At 31.7% G+C, this 6,000-nt stretch overlaps 1 long non-coding RNA gene across 1 annotated transcript; it reads left to right on the top strand.

Annotated features, from left to right (window-relative positions):
• Positions 1-1,439: 1,439 nt before the first annotated feature.
• On the top strand, positions 1,440-5,256 carry LOC127734259 (uncharacterized). Its single transcript, XR_007997486.1, has 2 exons — positions 1,440-1,756; positions 4,164-5,256. It is a non-coding gene; the product is annotated as an uncharacterized LOC127734259 (long non-coding RNA).
• Positions 5,257-6,000: the final 744 nt, after the last annotated feature.

Here is a 6,000-nt window from a genome sequence, read left to right as displayed (position 1 = left end):
GCATATTTACGCTGAGCTTTAGTAAAATATAATTATATACAAATTTTGTTACGTCAAGCATTAAGAGTAAGAATACATTTCGCGCCAATAAAGAAAATAATCTGTGTCACCAAATAAGTTTATCAGCATCTTTCTGAAATTTTCCAACAGAAAATAGCGTTAATTATAGAGAAATTTTGGTGAGTATTACTTATTAATGTTAAGGTTCTCCAGAGGTGGTTCTCTACACCTTCTTGGCGGTCAATTTAATCCCATTTATCAATTATCCCCGATGGCGATGACACCCAGTCAATTTGTGCCATGACGGCATGAGTGAAAATCGTATCTAAATATCTATTTGATGAAATAACTTCTTCATTAACTGTACATGCAATATTTTTGTAGGTTTTGATAACCGTGCACATTCCCATTGCATGTCCGCAAGATAAATGGGTTATGCATTTGTGAATTGTGCAAGTACAGTAATATTGTGTAATACGAATAATGGCGGAGGAGAAAAATTTGTGACGGTCAGTGCGTGATCACGTGACATTATTATTTGTAAACAAACGGGCTCCCCATGTTACACGTGTCGGAACTATCCATACAAGGTGCAATCAATCTTATATTTCACTATTTGATGATATTTCTGTGTCTGTTTGTAGGTTTTGAAGATCAGATGTCATAGTGTAGTTTCATAGACAAAAAAGTACCATGATTGTTCCTGTTCAGTAGTTGTGATTTTTATACGACCGCAAAAAAATTTTGTGGTCGTATATTGGTATGACGTTGGCGTCGTCGTCGTCGTCGTCCGGCGTCGTCGTCCGAATACACAATGTTTTTCGCACTCTAACTTTAGTTTAAGTGAATGGATCTCTATGAAATTTTACCATAAGGTTCAATACCACAATAGGAAGGTGGGGATTGATTTTGGGGGTTATGGTACCAACAGTTAAATAATTAGGGGCCAAAAAGGGGCCGAAAATAAGCATTTTTGTAACTTCCAGACATAACTTGTATGTTATTGTATGGATCTCTTTGACATTGTACTACAAGATTCCATATCACAAAGGGTCGATGATGGGATTGATTTTGGGGTTAATTTCCTCGAAATTTTAGGAATAAGGGGCCAAAAGGGGGCAAAAAACAAGCATTTTTCTAGTTTCATGACAATAACTTGTGTGTAAGTGTATGGATCTTTCTGAAATTTTACTACAAGGTTCCATTTCACAAAGGGAAAGCTGGAATTGAGTTTTGTGGTAATTGCCCAAAACGTTTAGTGATAAGGGGCCTAAAAAGGGGTGAAAAATAAGCATTTTTTAGTTTCTAGACAATAACTTGTGTTCAAGTGTATGGATCTCTCTAAAATTGTATTATAAGGTACCATACCACAAAGGCAAGGCTGTTATTGAGCTTGGTTTGGGGGGGAAGGGGGGGTGATGAATCATAAGGGGGGGGGGGGGGGGGGTCAAAAAAGGGGTAATTATTTTTTTTCGTTTAAGGAATAAGGGGAAAAAAGGTTAAAAAACTAGGGTTTCCATTTTAATAGACAAATAATTGAGTAAAGAACATTATTTAAAAGCAGTGTAAGGTTGGTAATTCAAACTCATTTAAATATCTCACCTGCACTATGTTTGAATTATGTAAATTGGAAATTTGCCAATTATTTTAGTATAATAAACTTCATTGGAAATTTGCCAATTTTATATTGGAAATTTACCAATAGTTTGTTTATTTTTAGCTATGACTATGATGTCATTTTCTATTTAATTTTAAGGTTACAAATTAATTTCAGTTTTAAATATTATTGTAAAATGTTTGCCCAAAACATTTATTAATAAGTGGCCAAAAAAGGGGGCAAAAATAAGCATTTTTTTAGTTTCCAGACATTAACTTGTGTTCAAGTGTATGGATTTCACTGAAATTGTACTTAAAGGTACCATACCACAAAGGGAAGTGGGTCAAAAAAAATTTTTGGGGGGGGGGAATTTTTTTTCTTTAAAATTTTCCATTTTAAGTTGGTTAATTCTGATCACAAAGAGAAAGTTGGAATTGAGTTTGGGGGATAATTGCTCAAATGTTTAGGAATAAGGGGCTAAAAAAGGGGTTAAAAATAAGCATTTTTTTTTAGTTTCCAACAATTAATTGTGTTTAAGTAATTGGATCTCTGTGAAATTGTACTGCAAGGTACCATACCACAAACTGAAGCCTGGGATTGAGTTTGGGGGGGCGTGATGTGTGAAAATTTTCCACTTAAAGTTGGTTAATTATTTCTGATTTAGATATAAAAGCAAATAATAATGATGTGGTTTGATTTTATCAAAAACTTAAATTGAAGTTATGTATATTGTAAATTTAGGTTACATTGGAATTTAAGAATTGGCTTTGGGGTAGGGTTATGGCTCAAACCTTTAAATAATAAGGGAAAAAAAGGTGAAAAAACTAGGGTTTCCAGGTTAATAGACAAATAAGTACAAAACATTATTTAAAAGCAGTGTAAGGTTGGTAATTCAAACTCATTTAAATATCTCACTTACACTGCTTTTAAATTATGTAAATTGGAAATTTGCCAATAACTTTATTGTTAATAAATGCATTGGAAATTTGCCAACAATTTTAGTATAATAAACTTCATTGGAAATTTGCCAATATAAAATTTTGCTGATGAAGGTTTTTTGTTTACCTTTAGCCTTGACTATGAAGTCATTTTCTATTTTTATAGCCTTATGATGTAGTTGAATTATTTAATACTTTTATGATGTGTTTAAATGGGGTTTTATGGTTGCAAATTTATTGTTTTAGTTTAATAAACTCCATTTAAAATTTGGTAATAAAAAAAATTTTTGTTTATTTTTAGCTATGATTATGATGTCATTTTCTATTTTACTTTTATGGTTGCAAAGAAATTTTTATTTTTAGATATTACTGTTAAATGATGCTGATTAAGGTTTTTGCTATGTTTAGCCATGACTATGATGTCATTTTTATACGACCGCAAAAAAATTTTGTGGTCGTATATTGGTATGACGTTGGCGTCGTCGTCGTCGTCGTCGTCGTCGTCCGGCGTCGTCGTCCGAATACACAATGGTTTTCGCACTCTAACTTTAGTTTAAGTGAATGGATCTCTATGAAACTTTACCATAAGGTTCAATACCACAATAGGAAGGTGGGGATTGATTTTGGGGGTTATGGTACCAACAGTTAAATACTTAGGGGCCAAAAAGTGGCCGAAAATAAGCATTTTTGTAACTTCCAGACATAACTTGTGTGTTATTGTATGGATCTCTTTGACATTGTACTACAAGATTCCATATCACAAAGGGTCGATGATGGGATTGATTTTGGGGTTAATTTCCTCGAAATTTTAGGAATAAGGGGCCAAAAGGGGGCAAAAAACAAGCATTTTTCTAGTTTCAAGACAATAACTTGTGTGTAAGTGTATGGATCTTTCTGAAATTTTACTACAAGGTTCCATTTCGCAAAGGGAAAGCTGGAATTGAGTTTTGTGGTAATTGCCCAAAACGTTTAGTAATAAGGGGCCTAAAAAGGGGTGAAAAATAAGCATTTTTTAGTTTCTAGACAATAACTTGTGTTCAAGTGTATGGATCTCTCTAAAATTGTATTACAAGGTACCATACCACAAAGGCAAGGCTGTTATTGAGCTTGGTTTGGGGGTGAAGGAGGGGTGATGAATCATAGGGGGGGGGGGGGGTCAAAAAAGGGGTAATTATTTTTTTTTCGTTTAAGGAATAAGGGGAAAAAAGGTTAAAAAACTAGGGTTTCCATTTTAATAGACAAATAATTGAGTAAAGAACATTATTTAAAAGCAGTGTAAGGTTGGTAATTCAAACTCATTTAAATATCTCACCTGCACTATGTTTGAATTATGTAAATTGGAAATTTGCCAATTATTTTAGTATAATAAACTTCATTGGAAATTTGCCAATATAAAATTTTGCTGATGAAGGTTTTTTGTTTACCCTTTAGTCTGACTATGATGTCATTTTCTATTTTAATAGCCTTATGATGTAGTTAAATTTTTTTTAATACTTTTATGATGTATTTTAATGCGCTTTTATGGTTGCAAATTTATTGTTTTAATATAATAAACTCCATTGGAAATTTACCAATAGTTTGTTTATTTTTAGCTATGACTATGATGTCATTTTCTATTTAATTTTAAGGTTACAAATTAATTTCAGTTTTAAATATTATTGTAAAATGTTTGCCCAAAACATTTATTAATAAGTGGCCAAAAAAGGGGGCAAAAATAAGCATTTTTTTAGTTTCCAGACATTAACTTGTGTTCAAGTGTATGGATTTCTCTGAAATTGTACTTAAAGGTACCATACCACAAAGGGAAGTGGGTCAAAAAATTTTGGGGGGGGGATTTTTTTTCCTATTTTTTTTCTTTAAAATTTTCCATTTTAAGTTGGTTAATTCTGATCACAAAGAGAAAGTTGGAATTGAGTTTGGGGGATAATTGCTCAAATGTTTAGGAATAAGGGGCTAAAAAAGGGGTTAAAAATAAGCATTTTTTTTTAGTTTCCAACAATTAATTGTGTTTAAGTAATTGGATCTCTGTGAAATTGTACTGCAAGGAACCATACCACAAACTGTAGGCTGGGATTGAGTTTGGGGGTGCGTGATGTGTGAAAATTTTCCACTTAAAGTTGGTTAATTATTTCTGATTTAGATATAAAAGCAAATAATAATGATGTGGTTTGATTTTATCAAAAACTTAAATTGAAGTTATGTATATTGTAAATTTAGGTTACATTGGAATTTAAGAATTGGCTTTGGGGTAGGGTTATGGCTCAAACCTTTAAATAATAAGGGGAAAAAAGGTGAAAAAACAAGGGTTTCCAGGTTAATAGACAAATAAGTACAAAACATTATTTAAAAGCAGTGTAAGGTTGGTAATTCAAACTCATTTAAATATCTCACTTACACTGCTTTTAAATTATGTAAATTGGAAATTTGCCAATAACTTTATTGTTAATAAATGCATTGGAAATTTGCCAACAATTTTAGTATAATAAACTTCATTGGAAATTTGCCAATATAAAATTTTGCTGATGAAGGTTTTTTGTTTACCTTTAGCCTTGACTATGAAGTCATTTTCTATTTTTATAGCCTTATGATGTAGTTGAATTATTTAATACTTTTATGATGTGTTTAAATGGGGTTTTATGGTTGCAAATTTATTGTTTTAGTTTAATAAACTCCATTTAAAATTTGGTAATAAAAAAAAATTTTGTTTATTTTTAGCTATGATTATGATGTCATTTTCTATTTTACTTTTATGGTTGCAAAGAAATTTTTATTTTTAGATATTACTGTTAAATGATGCTGATTAAGGTTTTTGCTATGTTTAGCCATGACTATGATGTCATTTTCTATTTTAATATCTGTCATGATGTATTTAAATGGGCTTTTATGGTTACAAAGGAATTTTATTTTTAGATATTACTGTAAAATGTTGCTGATTAAGGATTTTGTTTATTTTTAGCCATGACTATGATGTCATTTTCTTTTTTAATACCTTTATTATGTAATTTCCATTTTTAGATATTACTGTTAAATGATGCTGATTGAGGGTTTGAATGCTGGGATTGATTTTGGGGGTAATTGCCTCCAAATTTTAGGAATTAGGGGGCAAAAAACAAGCATTTTTCTAGTTTCATGACAATAACTTGTGTGTAAGTGTATGGATATTTATGAAATTGTACTACAAGGTTCCATATCACAAAGGGAAAGCTGGAATTGAGTTTGGGGGTACTTGCCCAAAACGTTTAGGAATAAGGGGCCAAAAATAAGCATTTTTCTAGTTTCCAGACAATAACTTGTGTTCAAGTGTATGGATCTCTCTGAAATTGTACTGCAAGGTACCATACCACAAAGGGAAGGCTGGGATTGTTTTTGGGGGTAATTGTCTCAAAATGTTAGGAATTAGGGGCCATAAAGGGGCAAAAAAACAAGCATTTTTCTAGTTTCATGACAATAACTTGTGTGTAAGTG

Source organism: Mytilus californianus, unplaced genomic scaffold (genome assembly GCF_021869535.1).
Source record: "Mytilus californianus isolate M0D057914Y unplaced genomic scaffold, xbMytCali1.0.p SCAF_3, whole genome shotgun sequence".
Classification (NCBI taxonomy): Eukaryota; Metazoa; Mollusca; class Bivalvia; order Mytilida; family Mytilidae; genus Mytilus; species Mytilus californianus.
The sequence above is the reverse complement of the archived record's forward strand: the minus strand, read 5'-3'. Positions and strand labels throughout refer to the sequence as shown.